Source organism: Emys orbicularis, chromosome 7 (genome assembly GCF_028017835.1).
Source record: "Emys orbicularis isolate rEmyOrb1 chromosome 7, rEmyOrb1.hap1, whole genome shotgun sequence".
Classification (NCBI taxonomy): Eukaryota; Metazoa; Chordata; order Testudines; family Emydidae; genus Emys; species Emys orbicularis.
In genome coordinates, this window is record NC_088689.1 from 58,244,456 (window position 1) to 58,261,482 (window position 17,027).

Here is a 17,027-nt window from a genome sequence, read left to right on the forward strand (position 1 = left end):
TGGAAGGTCAGTAATGTGAAGAGTTCATGCATGAGGGACTGAACTGTAGAACAAATGTGCAAAAATGTGAAATAGGCTATAATAAATATACAAAGTACTCACAAGACAGGCTCAGGCAAAACTTCCATTGGGTTCAATATACATTTACATGAATCAGGGGTGCAAGACCAACTATCAAATAATACACTACAACTACGTGGCTTATGATGCACTTTTCCCACGCACTGACAGGAGTATAGGTGTTGGTACAGTGCAGTCAGTGTATAGGATTTTGTGCTAAAGGTATGTATAAAAGTGTGGATGTGCTCATTCAGAAGTAAAGTGGCCCTGGTACTCTACTACAGAGAACTTAGGCTCACTTTACTTCTGAATGAGAGCATGTACATTGGGTTTAATATGCTTTAAGCCTTAGCTTCACACCTTTAGTGAATTAGTCTTAGCACTTGTCCACAAAGGGAGTTAAGGGTAATACAAACCTGATAATGTTCACTTTCACAACTCAATTTTGAACTGACTTTCTTACTGGGTTTAAATTAGGCAAAAGTAGGTATTCCCAAAGTTTTAGTATTGGGAAAAACAAAAGCTACACTTCCTTCTAATGCAATTGGTCTCATGCACAGCTGTTCTTTGGTTTAGTCTTTAGTCCCCAAACCTTTAATATTTTTTGTTCTGCAATTGCAGAGGCTGCAATCTAGCCAGCATGTGAACTAACAAATCTCACACCCAAACCTATGTTGGCACTGATGTATCTGTGATATATGGGGGACAATTGGCATATGCAGCAGGCAATGCCAATTTGACATGTGCTCTGTAAGGAGAATATTTGGAGGTGGACAAGAATAGTGGTGTTCCTTAAATGGAAATGTTTTTAAGATTTAGGATTAATTTAAAAATACATAACCAGAACTTATAAATGAATAGTTGGCTGTGTTAATTTAATACAGGATTTTGTTATTCACATGAAAGACCCTTAGATAAATTTTCAAATTATCACCACATCTAAAATATGGAATCAGAAATGTGCCATTTTAAAATAAGAGAAGATGGGTAAGGTAATATCTTGTATTAGACCAACTTCTGTTGGTGAGAGAGAAGCCTTCAAGCTGCACAGAGAGATTTTCCTCAGGTGCATAAGAACATAAGAATGGTCATACTGGGTCATGACCAATGGTCCATAGAGCCTAGTATCCTGTCTTCTGACAGTGGCCAATGCCAGGTGCTTCAGAGGGAAATGAACAGAACAGGTAATCAAAGTAATTAATTCCCTGTCACCCATTCCCAGCTTCTGGCAAACAGAGGCTAGGGACACCATCCCTGCCCATCCTGGCTAATAGCCATTGATAGCTCTATTCGCCATGAACTTATCTAGATCTTTTTTGAACCCTGTTATAGTCATGGCCTTCACAACATCCTCTGGCAAAGAGTTCAATGGGTTGACTGTGCGTTGTATGAAGAAATACTTCCTTTTGTTTGTTTTAAACCTATTGCCTAATAGTTTCATTTGGTGACCCCTAGTTCTTGTGTTATGAGAAGGAATAACACTTCCTTATTTACTTTCTCCACACCAGTCATGATTGTATAGAGGCTCTATCATATCCCCCTGTCATCTCCTCTTTTCCAAGCTGAAAGGTCCCAGTCTTGTTGATCTCTCCTCATATGGAAGCTGTTCCATAGCCCTAATCATTTTTGTTGCCCACATGGGGCAACCAGATCTGCATGCAGTATACAAGATGTGGATGTACCATGGATTTATATAGTGGCAATATGATATTTTCTGTCTTATTATCTATCCCTTTCCTAATGATTCCCAACATTGTTAGTTTTTTTGACTGCCGCTGCCCATTGAGCAGAGGTTTTCAGAGAACTATCCAGCATGACTCCAAGATCTTTCTTGAGTGGTAATAGCTAATTTAGACCCCATCATTTTATATGTATAGTTGGGATTGTTTTCCAATGTGTATTACTTTGCATTTATCAACATTGAATTTCATCTGCCATTTTGTTGCCCAGTCACCCAGTTTAGTGAGATCCCTTTGTAACTCTTTGCAGTCCCCAAAGTAGTTACAGTCTTGAGTAGTTTTGTATCACCTGCAAATTTTGCCACCTCACTGTTTACCCCTTTTTCCAGATCATTTATGAATATGTTGAATCGGACTGGTCCCAGTACAGACCCCTGGGGAACACCACTGTTTACCTCTCTCCATTCTGAAAACTGACCATTTATTCCTACCTTTTGTTTCCTAACTTTTAGCAAGTTACCAATCCATGAGAGGACCTCCCATCTTATCCCATGACAGCTTAGTTTGCTTCAGAGCCTTTGGTGAAGGACCTGGTCAAAGGCTTTCTGAAATATTTAAGTATACTATAACCACTGGATCCCCCTTGTCCACATATTTTGACACCCCCCCCAGAAGTTTAATAGATTGGTGAGGCACAATTTCCCTTTGCAAGAATCATATTGACTCTTTTCCAACAAATCATGTTCATCTATGTGTCTGATAATTCTGGTTGAAACTATAGTAAAGAACAATTTGCCTGGTACAGAAGTTAGGCTTACTGGCCTGTAATTGTTGGGATTGCCTCTGGAGCCTTTTTTAAAAAATTGGTGTCACATTAGCTATCCTCCAGTCATCTGGTACAGAAGCTGATTTAAATTGTAGGTTACATACCACAGTTAGTAGTTCTGCATTTTCACATTTGAGTTCCTTCAGAACTCTTGGGTGAATAGTATCTGGTCCTCATGACTTCTTGCTGTTTAGTTTATCAATTTGTTCCAAAACCTCCGCTAATGACACCTCAATCTAGGGCAGTTCCTCAAATTTGTCACCTAAATGGAATGGCTCAGGTTTGGGAATCTCCCTCTCATCCTCAGCCGTGAAGACCGATGCAAAGAATTCATTTAGTTTCTCCACAATAGCCTTATCTTCCTTGAGTGCTCCTTTAGCATCTTGATCATCCAGTGGCCCCACTGGTGGTAATTTAGCAGGCTTCCTGCTTCTGCTGTACTTAAAAAAAAATTGCTGTTACTTTGAGTCTTTAGCTAGCTGCTCTTCAAATTCTTTTTTGGCCTTCCCAATTATATTTTTACATTTCACTTACCAAAGTTTATGTTCCTTTCTATTTTCCTCAATAGGATTTAACTTCCACTTTTTAAAGGATGCCTTTTTGCCTCTCACTGCTTCTTTTACTTGTTTAGCCACGGTGGCACTATTTTTGTTCTTTTGCCCTTTAAAAAAAAATAATTGGGGTATATATTTAAATTGAGCCTCTATTATGGTGTCTTGAAAGAGTTTTGATGAAGCTTGCAGGGGTTTCACTTTTGGCACTGTATCTTAATTTCAGTTTAGCTAACTTCCTCATTTTGGTGTAGTTCCCCATTCTGAAATTAAATGCCACTGTGGTGTGTTCCCCCCGCCCCCCCACTACCACCACCATGATGTTAAATTTTATGATATTATCATTGTTACCAAGCATTTCAGCTATATTCAATTCCTGTGCTTCACTTAGGACTAAATCAATAATTGCCTCTCCTCTTGTGGGGTCCAGGGCTAGCTGCTCCAAGAGGCAGTCATTTAAGGTGTCAAAAAACTTCATCTCTGCATCCCGTCCTGAGTTGACATGTAGTCAGTCAATATAGGGATAGTTGCAACCCCCCATTATTACTGAGTTTTTTTATTTTTATAGCCTCCCTAATATTCTGGAATATTTCACAATCACTATCACCATCCTGATCAGGTGGTCAGTAATATATCCCTACTGCTATATTCTTATTATTCAAGCATGAAATTATTATCCATAGAGATTGTTTGGTTCATATAATTTTTTTTACTTAATTTGACTCTATGCCACTCCCCCACCAGTATGACCTATTCTGTCCTTCCAATATATTTTGTACCGCAGTATTATTGTCCCATTGATTACATAAGAACATAAGATTTTCCTCATTCCACTAAGTTTGTGATGCCTATTGTATCAATATACTCATTTAATATGAGGCACTCGAGTTCATCCATCTTAGCATTTAGACTTCTAGCATTTGTGTATATGCACTTAAAAATAGTCACTTTTTAGCTGTCTGCCACTATGGGATGTAATTGAATGGGACACTTTTCCATTGGACTGTATTTCATCAAATCCTACCCGTATTTTACCTTGCATCCTCTCCTCCATACTAGGATATAGAGAATCTCCATTAATAGATCCTCCCCCCTGGGATGTGTCTGTCCAAACCACATGCTTCTCCACACCGGTCAGCTTTCCCCCAGCCCTTAGTTTAAAAATGGCTCTAAAACCTTTTACATTTATATGACAGCAATCTGGCTCCCTTTTGTTTAGGCGGAGCCCATCCTTCCTATACAGGCTCCCCCTTTCCCAAAATGTTCCCCAGTTCCTAATAAATCTAAACTCCTCCTCCCTACACCATTGTCTCATCCACACATTGAGACCCTGCAGTTCTGCCTGTCTAACTGGCCCTGTGCGTGGAACTGGAAGCATTTCAAAGAATGCTACCATGGACTTGAATCTCTTATCTAGCAGCTTAAATTTGGCCTCCAGGACCTCTCTCTTATCCTTTCCTATTACATTCTCTACATGTACCAAGACCACCTGTTCCTCCCCACCACTACATACAAGTCTGTCTCGATATCTCAAGAGATCCGCAACCTTCACACCCGGCAGGCAAGTCACCACGCGGTTCTCCCGGTCATCACAAATCCAGCTATCTATGTTTCTAATGATCGAATCCCCCATAACTATTTACCTGTCTCATCCTAGTAACTGGAGTTCCCTCCACCAGAGAGGAGGGAGAACAGGAGGATACCGTGACATCTGGAAAGAGGGTCCTAACTATGGGATTGTTTCCTTCTGCTCCAGTTTGATGATGATCTTCCCTGAAACTTTCATCCTCTTCAACAGCACAGAGGGGTCAGACCAGGGATGAGACCATTCTACTGTGTCCCAAAAAGTCTGATTTATGTACCTCTGTCTTCTTTAGCTCCTCCAGTTCAGCCCCTCTGGTCTCTGAGTGCCAGGAGCTCCTTGCACTGAATGCACACATATGCCACCTGCCCATAAGGCAGGAAATCATACATGCTGCATTCAGTGCAATAAGCTGGATAGCTCCCACTCTGTTGCTGGACTTGTGCCTGCATTCTCTTTTTACTCCTGCAACTTTTATTATTGTTTTATTAGGTTTAAAGTTTAAACAATGTTAATGAAGTGTATCTACCCCTCCCTCACAAAACTCTCATTAGCTGCTCCTGTTTGCTAACTCCTCCAGATGCTTAGGAGTGGGCAGTTGTATGTGCTTTTCTATACAACTTTTTTGCCACCAATCAAAAATGGATAGAGTCTTTACAGAATTTGGAATATCATTGCCCAATTGTAATTTACAAACAAGAAATGTGACGGTCATTTTCTGGTTGTACAGGAATAATAAGCCCTTCTCACGTGCCATCAATTTTCACTTATGGAAGCTGAGCGCACTCTGTACCTTGCAGTATGGAGAACTAAGGGTTTGATATTACACCATTCAATTCAATTTTTTCCAAGGATTTGAACCGGAGCAGATTCAAGACTCCCCCTCCCCGAATAAAGCCTATTGGTATGTTCTTCTGCTGCAGGCCTCTTCATGCTGGTGTCACAACACATGTTTGAACAATCTCTGAATGTTTTTTTTCCCTTCGCATTCATTTCCTCCCCACAGTTGCTGAGCTCACAGTGCAATAGTCTGTCACAAGGTTTCTGGCAAGTTGGCAGTCTAATCATGCTGCACCTAGATGTTTTGATCAATATGTGACCCATTGTGGAGACAATTCATTAGTTAGTTATGACAGGGAATGAGACAGTGATTTTATACATTCAAATGAGCCCGTTTTTATCATGTTAAGGTGTCTAAAAAGGGGTTCTGGTGGATTTGCAATAGGAAAATACAGCTGTTGGGGTGAAAGTTTTAAATTGTCTGCAGGGCAAGAGAACAGAGGGAATTACTGCTTTGCAGAACAGTGACCTTGTAATGTATTTGCAGGAAACTGTCTTTTGTTTTAAGAAAAGAAAAAACAAAAGAAATCCTTTTTATAGTTAAACTGTTAAGAAAAATTGTATTTGAAAATGTGTGTTCCCTGGGCTATACCCTACAGCTTTTAAAGTGAAATGTTTGAATGAGCCCCATTGGGTGAAATAGGTGGTATCTCCCCCTGGCTTCCCCCGGCCTCCCCACCACTTCCCCTGCTGGTTCAAGAGCAGGTCTTTATGCAATGGAAAGTGCTTTTAGCAGTTGGTGTATTCCCCACCCCCAGCTGCTTGATGCATCAAGGAGACAGGAGAGAATTAACTGTAGTTGATCCATTACCTACTCTGTTGTGGGATTCCCAGAAACAACAGGGTAAATAAGACACGTTGGTTTCATGTTGAGCAGACAGTCGATCCGAAGACTAGCTTACCACTTTCATGTTACTGAGTTCACCAGACTTTTTTGGGAGGGTGGGGGGGGGGCAGTGATTGCAGAGTTTCAGCATTAAAAATATTAATACTGTCACCATTTAACTCAAAATCAAATGGAAAAGGTCCTTAGGCTCTGATTAAATATTTATAATGCAGAAGAGCACCGACAAGTTGCAGGGGGAGGACCTATTGTGCTAAACACTGTGCAAACCTCACCAAAGAGATAACCTTCTAAAAGACAAGTTCTGTAATATACTTATGGGCACTGGGTCAGGGAAGCAAAAATAATAATTTTGGCATTATTAGGTGTGTGTACATTTTGTATGCTAGTCAGGAGCAGTGATCACAACTCATCACCAGCCTAGCCACTATCAGATGAAAGTTGTCTGTGTGGATTACGGTAGAGGTCAAGTTTGGAGAGGGACTTGAAGGAGGAATGAGGTGGTGGTTTAATGGATTTTGACCGAGAGGTTCTCCTAGGAACTGCTCCACTGAAGCTCCTATTCATGTAAGTAAAAGTTGCATGCCCAAGTCCTGTGCCGTCCCCCAATATGTATCCAAAATTCAAAACATGGCAGAAATACCAGTCTGCTGTAGAAAGGAAGCAGTTGCCCAAAAGCCAGTACTCTTTGCAGTGAGGTGGAATGTGGGCAGGCCACAGGCAAGAGAAGCACAAATCAACAGGCCCTGAACTCCTTGGAGAAGTTTTATCAGCGACCAGAGGTGAAAGTAAGCTGGTGTGCCGTACGGGGGCGGCCCGGCTTCCCCTGGTGGCAATTTAAAGGGCCTGGGGCTCCCAGCAGCGGTTGGAGCCCCAGGCCCTTTAAATTGCCACCAGAGCCCCGCTGCCAGAGCCTTGAGGTAGCGGCAGTGGGCCTCCGGGGACTATTTAAAGGGCCAGGGCTCCCGCTGCCTCTACGGCGCTGGGCCCTTTAAATAGAAGCCGGAGCCCTGCCACCGCTCCGGCAGGCTCCAGCGGCTATTTAAAGGGCCGAGGGCGGTAGAGGCAGGGGAGCCCCGGCCCTTTAGATAGCCCCAGAGCCCTGCTGCTGGAGCCCTGAGGTAGCAGCAGCAGCAGCCGGGGGCTCCGGCAGCAGTTTAAAGGGCCCGGGGCGGTAGCGGCGGCCAAGCCCCGGGCTCTTTAAACTGCTGCTGGAGCCCCCAGCTGCCGCTGCTACCCCAGGGGGGGAGGAGGAGGGCACTTACCAGTGCAGGGCGGGCTGGGGCTGGCTCTGACCCCCCCAATCCCCACCCCTTCCACCCGAGGCCCCGCCCCTTCCGGGGGTCAGAGCCGGCCCCAACCCAGCCCCGTACTGGTAAGTCCCTATTTCTACTTTCACCCCTTTCAGCGACCCATATGTTCTGCTCCTTCCCACTCCCAACAGTGCTAAGGAGCACATGGTGAACAAAGGTGACTTCACATTTCAAATTCAAAGTTTTCCTAGGTTTTAAAATTAAATTTTGCACATTTGAAGTTTCACATTGTCAACAGGATTAAAAATGGCCAGTTTAATTTTGTCAGTTTTTCACTGCTCTTACTCTAATAAATTCTGTCATTTTAGTTTAGTTAATTGAAATAATGATAGAGGAAGGAAAGGAGTGGATGCAGCAATTAGAATAGCAGATACTGCAAGAAAATCCTGGAGACAGAATACCATAGATTGCAAAAAGTCATGCTGTCAACAATGCCCTTAAGCAATAAGTGTGTTTAATATGCATGTTCCAAGGTAGATGGAACATACAGTAAAGGCTGGTTATAAGACTACTAGTATGTGAGTTGATTTAGAAAAGTGTATTGAAGCTGAGGTTCCTGGTTATTTTTCCCTCTTTTAAAAGAGGAATAAGACAGCAATAAAAATAAGTTTCCCCCCTAAATTACAGAATTAAATACAAGCGAGCTATCCTCTCTTTACACTACTTGTGGAACTGGCTCATTGGTCTTACCAATACACCTGTAACTAGACGGACTGCAAAAATAATTAGTCTTAACTTTAAAGTTTGTTAGAAAGAAACTTCCCTCAGGAATAAAGTTAGGTTTTTTCCTTTGGCTGAGAACCTAAATGTTTAGCTTTTAAATACAGTTTTACACCAAGTCTTTCAAGGACTTACAAGAAAAATGTGATTTCTTTGGGGAAAAATTCTATTTGCCTACCGGTTGGATCCAATCCTGCAGCCATACCCACCTAGAAAGATTTTGATTTGAATATGGTTCTGCATGGGTGAAGGGGGTCCCCTTAACAAGCTTCATGGAGTAACAAACTACCTCCTCCACATAAGAAGCACTTTCGCATATCTACTATGGCAACAGTCAGTGAAGCTGAAGCAGTTGTCAAGATAACGTTAAAAAACCCTGAAAACTATTCAAGACTTAGGAAGTTTTACATCAGTTTATATTATTAGTGTTTTTCTTTGCTTTTTGCTCTGCATGGTCACTGAAATCAGGCTAGTCAAATTTGGTTTTGTTCAACTAGTTTCACTTTTAGGTTCTCATGAACTAGCAAAATGAAACAGGAGTTACAGGAAGGAAGTTGGGCCAATTATTTGGTCACAGGAAGAGAGCAAGAGTTTCCCAGTGTTTGATGATGATGAGCCCAGATGCTCAGCCTCTACTCTGCTCTTTCCACACCAGAGATTGGTTTTGGGTGGTATCATCAGACGACTACTCCTTCACTATGGTCAGGGGGACTGGATGGACTCCATTGCACTTGGCCAGCACATGGGGCTGCTCAGCCTGTGCATCTCCCATTGCATGCTCCACAAAGTGAGGGCAGCCTCACCCCCCAGCTTCTCTTGCCTATCATGAGTGGGTCCTGTAGGAGGGCACCCTTAGCTGTCCAAAGCTAGCATCAGGCCCCTGCCTTGCAAGCTCCCCCAGCTGCCTCTGATGCACTACCTGAGCTGGCTGAATGCCATCCATCCAGTCTCCAAATGATGCCTTGCGAACATCTGTATGTGCTTGTGCACTTTATACTATTCACTTCCTCATCCTCATGTCCTACCCTGACACTAAGTGGCAAGACCTGCTGCCACCTGAGGAGGATGGGGAGCCCCAGTGGGCCAGCATATACTCCACCTTAGTCCCACAGCCTGCCAAAGATGGCTGGTATGCAACAGTGCCTAGTATTCTGGCTATGCTGAGAAGCCTGTGCTGAATACCTAGGTAACCCTAACCTCAAAATATTTATGTTGTCTTTAATGTGGGCTCTTTTTTATAGTTGTCCCATATACTGTATGTTTTACAAACATCATTGGAGATAAAGGGTCTCATTTCCAAGAAGACTGGCAGCAATACAATTGGTATTACAAACACCACAATAATATACCAGAAAATGATTAAAAACAAGTACAGACGTGCCTTACAGTAATTCTTCTTTTCTTTATTAGACTCCCTGGAACTAACAGAGAATCTGATGTCAGAAGACAGAATTATCAGGCATTAAAAACAGCAGCCTTTGATTAGTGCTTTTAAGGGACATACGTAGCATTGCAGGGAATATCTTCTGGAGAGAAGACAAATGTACCTGGATCTATTATTGCAGAGTCACTTTATTTTTAAAGTGCTGTCCAAATATGCACAAACATTTGAGCAAAAACACCTTCACGATAATGCAAAAGACAAAAGCAGTGGGAAGTGAAAAAGGTCTGCAGCAGAAGGTTTAAGGATGTTGCATGCAAATAATAAAACGCTTGCACTAAAATACTGTAGCTAAGCAGAAATGATCAAGAATATGGGCCAAATCAAGTTCATGTAAGTTTGAGATCCTAGGAGTGTACAGTAAGCTATGAACTAGAGCTGTATAAACCTTGCCTAGGAGACAAATCCTGATGTCTTCTGGGACACTGCAATTTCTGGCTTCCTCATGTTCAAAAGGAAATCTCTATCCTCTCTTCCAAATGTCTTCGCCTCCTCCCTCCCCTACTACTCCACCAAAACACTCACCCAGGAGCAGCCAAATTCTTCAGTAAATTCCAAATATCATTTATTTCAGTAGAGTTACATTTCAGTGGATTTAGAGATGTATGACTGCAGAATTTGGCCCCTGGTCTGAGTATGTTATCCATCCTCTCCCCCCACATTCTACTGACATGCTATAGAAGTTTAGGGCAGGTTGAGGAGGAACTGAGAAGATAATAAATGTATGCCCACAAAGGAAGAGTGGGAACAGTAGGAACTGTGCAACTTTGGTGATGCTCCTGCTGCACTCAGGACCCACCTCCCTCCAGCACAGGACTTGATAACACCATACCTAAGTCTCTTTCATACCCTTCCCTCAGGGCAGGGTTTATTAATTCAAACCAACAGAAAAAGCTATTCTGCTGACCCACACAGGCTTCAGAGTCCCAGAAGCCACTTCGTCTGCTCCAAGGACCAGAAACCCATCGGTTATGCTTCCCAACCACCCTTTGTTTTGGTTAAAGGATTTTTTAAAATGAGTTCATACTATTTAAAGGGTGCCGTTTCAGAAAAAAATTGTCCAACACAATCCAGGTGAGAGTGTCTTATGCTGTACATTTCATCTACCGTTTGATTTTTTAGTAAGGTGGAGGGGTTGATATTACACTGGGCCAGGAGACCTAGGTTCTACTCCGAGCTCTGCCACTGGCATGCTGGGTAACCTTAGGATAATTCCATTCACCTCTCTATGTGAATATTTCCCCTCCTACATTGCATCTGTCTTGTCTACTTAGCAGAGCACTTCACCAGATGCACTACAGAGGCATGGCCTGTCAGCATAATAAAACCACCTCCCCAAGAGGCAGAAGCTATGTTGGCAAGAAAAGCTCTCCAGCTGACATAGTGCTGTGCACATGAGCACTTATGTTGATGTACTTCATGTTGCTCAAATGTTTTCATACTCCTGAGTGACATAATTATGCCGACATAAACTGTAGTGTAGACATAGCATTAGACTGTAAGCTCAGCGGGGTGGGAGGAGCCTGTCTCTTACAGTACCTAGCACCCACAATGGGGCACAGATTTTGGTGAGGGCCCTTAGGCACTACAGTAATACAAGTACTGAACAGAGAAAGACCTTCAGGCGCCCTTGTTACAACCACAACTAAATCAGTTTTGGGTGCACTGGATTTAAATGAAATGTACTTGTAAACCACTTTATTTAAACTATTTATGTCAGTCACTGATACAACAATCTCATTAAAAGTACTTGGGCCAGACATCTTTACAACGAATAGCACTTTACACCAAAAGTATCTCCATTAACTTCAGTGAAATTACCTGTGGAATAACGTGCTACTCAGTGTAAATCTAGAGATCTGAATTTTGCCCTACAAAATAAGTAGGATAGGAATTATGCGATAGTCTCTGAACATGTGTATTTTAGCGCAGGGTAAATATCTATTCTCATGTTTCCCAGGATCAATTCATTGTTTATTAGGAGTCTGTATGGATAGGGAGTTCTAGGTCAGTCAAGAGGGTCCTAATGAGGGATCTGAAAATGCCTTGTTAAAATATTAACAAACCACTCAAAAGCCCAAGCCATTGTAGGGCTTGGTTTGGTATACAGCTTTAATCAAAATCAGTGACTTTCTCCAGCTATTCCGGAGTTATTTTTATAACATATTAAACATCCAGTGTGAGACCAAGAAGTGAAATGACTTATGAATCTGAGGCAGAGTAAAAGCAGAAACATATTCAAGGACAGCTATTCTGGATAAAGTCATTTACTATACAGGCAAATATATTGATTTTTAACGTATACACACATGTGAATGGCTATTGGCTTGTCTCTTTCTATTCAACATAGCTGAACAGTTCAGACTGCTATGTTTTTTAAAAAAAAATCATACAATTTATTTATGCTGTAGATAGTACACTAAAAGGGCCCAATATTATAAACACATATGCACTTAACTAAGCAGTGTCTAAATCCCGCCACTTGTTCCTGCAAAACATCTATGATCTGGCCTTTTACCTCCATTGAGATAGCTAAATCTCCTGTCCAGGCCTTATACATATTGAGTCTTGATTACTTCTTTCTGGCTTTGACAAATCCCACCTATCCCCACTGTGTCTATACAAAGCACAGCTGCAAGACAGTTTTCCTGGCTTATTGCTTTGACCACTTCAACCCTCTCTTTACATCCCTCCACAGGATCCCCCTTCCCCAAGGCACTGAACACTTGTCTCCACTTTTGAGGCCCTCCATGTGCTATCCCTGCCCTACCTATCATCTCCTATATGATATCCAGGTGTCAAACCCAGATTTTGTTCAGCAAATTACACCAGCCTTGACGGTACATATAAAAAGTTTCCAACGGGCACCTGAATGCTGTCATCCATTATGCCTGGGAGGATGTTGAGAGCAAAGGCATATTTAGGCCTGATAGAAGCCTGCTTTGATTTTTACAACTTAGTATAAGTGGTATTGCACATGTGTAAGAAATTGCAGAGTAATAGTTTTTGTGGGAAAACTCAAGATGCAAGCGACTACAGAGCTAGAAAAGACTGGTTTTAATTAACATTAAAACTGGACAAATGGGCAGTCTTACATTAAGATACCTACCTCTGAAAAAAAAAATCAAGACTGTTTCCTGCTCCCTAAAGAAGAGAATCATGTCAACTCTTAGTACCTATTTGCATGTGCTATTCAGCACAGTTTAGCAGGTTAAAGGAACTTGCATTTTAAGCCGGATCCAAAACCTACTGAAGTCAATGAAAAGATTCCCATTGATTTTAATGGGATTATTCCTATGCTTAAAATTTAACTACGTACTTTAACTTGCTGAATAAGCACCAGGGAGGAGAACGATGTTTAGAAACCTCTTTCTTACATTCAAGCAATAGGGCAGAATATCTCTAATACTCAAGTGGATGTATGAAGTTATCTGGTACCTTGCTATCCCAGACACCATGACATAAAAGGAGTGTCTTCCATAAGACCCCACAGAGCAAAATGTTTAAATATGTGCTGAAGTCTATCCCTATTCAGCAAGGCGCTGAATAGGAATGGACTGCTGAAGCCAACCCTCGATTAGCAATAAGCCTCCTATCCAAGTAGTCCAGCTGTTAACTGCAACATATGCAAGCATAGTTGGCTTCTTTTCTGACCAGCAGCAAAAGTGAGCCCAACCATATGCCCCCCAGACCTTCCCTGTAGAATCCTCTCCAGGCCAGTAGACTCTCCTGTGCTTCTTGCAGCAAAGGATGCATCTGCCAGTGTTCCTGTTCTCCCAAGGAGCAGAGTGATAGGCCCTATAATTTTCTGGTTAAACACTCTTGTTCCCTCCTTTTTTGGAGATTTATATTAAACTAAAATTGTGACGACATCACCTGCATTGTACTTCTGCCAGATTCCAATACAAGCTGTCAGTGATGGAGATGTGACGAGTCATTCCCAGTGGCCAGAGCAGGAGTCGGTAGCCAGGAACTGGATCCAAGGGACGTCAGGAATCAGAGGGTCAGGACCGGGTTCAGGGAGAGAGGCAATCCCAGGAGCAGGGCTAGGAACAAGCAGATTCAGCAGCTGCAATAAGCAAATGCTTTGAGCAGCCATTGAATGCTGCTGATGGGTTTAAGAGACAGATTGGAAGAAACAGAATACTATCAGGGGCTATAACAAATTAGGCAGCCTTCTACAGGCCAGCTTTGCTCGTTAGGTTGTCCGGAGTTTGGCTCTGCTGCAGGCCCTGATGGCTGACACAAACTTTCCAAAAAGGTATACAAAGAAAATGAAACTGGGATGAATCAGACCCCACTACAATTTGTTCTTGGTTTCTGTGTCACCTACTTCACATAGTACATCAAGGATGGATGGATGCACACTTCCTTAATTGTGCTCTAAATGAAGCAACAGGAAATTAAGAAGTTTTCTTCTGTTGCTATTGTATAGCAATAGTACATTCAGTCTCTTGGGCAAAGTCCTTTTCTTGTGTTCTTTAAAAGGCACTTGCACTCTAATGTGTTATATCATAAAGGGATACAATAGACAATTATTTGTATATTTAGTGCTATGGTCAAACACACTTCCTGGCTTCCAAAAGAGCTAATGAAAATTAGCTAAACATCTAATCATCAGCTTATTCAACAAGAAATTAACTAGCATGTGGAAGCCCTGTCTGATTGGTTTGCTTGTTGTGTGGGGAGGAGGAGGAGGATGGAATGGACTAGGACGAACGAAAACGGACTTGCCTTCTTCTGTGTGAAAAACTATCCAGTTTGCCTACATTTACATTCTCTGCAATGAATTTTAGCCAGGAAAGTTATTCTATCTCAAAGATGGAGTAAGTCCCTTATGTAACTTGTATGTCAGATTGGATTCTACAGCTGCAGTCCAAATTAATATCAATTAAAAAGTAAATATACTGCCAACAGGAAACTTCCCCATTAACACTGGAGTTTTCCACTGTGTTCTTTTTATATTTTCTTGGAATTTTAGGGACCATCATTAATTTTAAAGGCTGCCTCAAGTGTCAGCTAAACTCATTCTTGTTGGAGATGAAGAAAGGCATAAATTATAAGACCTCAGGCTTCTAAAATGTAAGGTAAGTTGGCTGCATTATACTGTGTAGTTCACATCACATAAGGAAAACTGAGCATGTAAGCATGCATACACATCTGCTAAATTCTTTCCTGTAGTTATTTTGTATGGAGTTATTCATATTTAAACACGTCCCAATTCATACTTAATGCATTCCTAACATAGTACACTCATGAAAATAACCTTGAGGAATCTGAAGTTCAGTAATTCCCAATCTGTCCTTAGCTAGCACAAGAAGATACCCTGTTCATCACCAGAGATTATACTTTAAGAAATATTCAACCCCATGCTCCTGGTGTCCATGCACAACTGCCAGAAGCTGGGACTGGATCCCTCAAAATTGCCATTTTATTAATTCCCTCTGAAGCATCTGGCACTGGAAAGTGTCAGCAGACAGACTACTGTGCTAGATGAACCATTGGTCTGACCCAGTATGGCTGCTCTTATGAGAGTTTATTGGAATCCCCCTATCTCATTTCCATATAATTTTTATATATGGGAGCCTTGGAGTTTTGTGCCAGTTGGGAACAGGAAGTGAAGGGGTATTGCAGCCTAACTACAATGACTTAGATTTTATGGTTTAGATTCCTTAATTGGCTAGACAAATCAGGTGATGTTCACCCCTGTGCAGAAGACTAGTACAAGGCCAAAAGCACTACTGTTATCCCACTTAAGACATATTTTCAGGTCCTAAGTGGTACATGGCTTTTGTGCTGACACAGCAGTGGAGTTAATTTCACTGATAGTACATACCCATTCATACTGTATGGGTAGACAACCTAGGAAGTTATTTTTGATATAGAGTCCTTAGGCAGTTTTATATTTTCCCCCTAAAACTACAAGGTAAATTTATAGTTATACATAAAATATTTAATTGTACCTAGAGATTTGTTCTTACCCTTTATAACTTTAAAAGTGATTATTCTTCTCTCTCTACACTCGCATTTCTATGAAGAACAGAATTGTAAAATGATCTGATATTTCTGTAAGTTATAGCTATGTCTTTCCCCTCGAATCATTTAGATAGGCCTTTTAGCATACAAGATGGTTTGACAAAGTGTATTTCATCTTTGTCAGTTGCTATGCAAGATTCTGTTATGCAAGATTTACAGAGATGGAACATACTTTCAAAGTTAATATAATGGACTATATTTGATGGACTATATAGTGTATAGTGTTTGATTTCAAACAATTCTCTATAACTGTTCTGTAGGCAGATCCTATTGCTGGAATTAGCAGAAAGTTAAAAATGTTTGTCCAAGGAAGCCATATAAAAATATCCCCCCAAATGCAAGTATGCAGTAAAAACTGGAGCTAGTTGAATACCGAAAGGAATGTTTCATTTCCCTCATACTACATCTGTATTCACACACAAACAAGGATATCTGTTTATGAGCAAGAATTTTCATTACATACTGGATGAAATTCCCTCCATGCTGAGTGCTGGCTCAAGACACACACACTTCCCAAGTCTTGCATAAGCTCTCAAACCAGAATTAAAGTGACCCTTAAGAAGTGCACTGGACCTTCTCCTGTCCCTCTCTGGGTGTGAAATTCACACCCTCTATTTACAGGAAAATAGATATACCCATTCTCAGAAAGTAGGCAAGACAAAAAAAAAAACCCCAAAAAAACAAAACAAAACACCCCAGTGTGACAAAAGCTGATTAAAGTAATTAGGTCGTCTGGCTGGTGGGCCGGGTGAGATAAGGAGCCAATTAGCCCATCAGCCCAGAAGGCTAAAGAGGCACAGGGAAGATGCATAAGGGAGAGAGCAACAGAGCTAGCTGAGCCCAGTCTCACACAAGCTCAGGGAAAGGAGACCTCTGCTCCTCTCAGGGCCTGAGGAAAGGGCTGAAAGCATATAGGAGATAGTAAACAGACTGCTGCATGAGAAGTGTAGTGCTGTTGGTGGAGGGAATTCAAATAAATGGCACTATGAGTTCACAGAGTCAGTGGAGTCTGTGCAATTTCTGCAGGCCAAGACGACAGGAGTGAAGGCATGCCCTGTTACATCCACTATAGTTAAATAGAAAAGTGAAAGACTATCCAAGCCCAGAAGACAGGCCATATTCTGCTCAGCTCCCA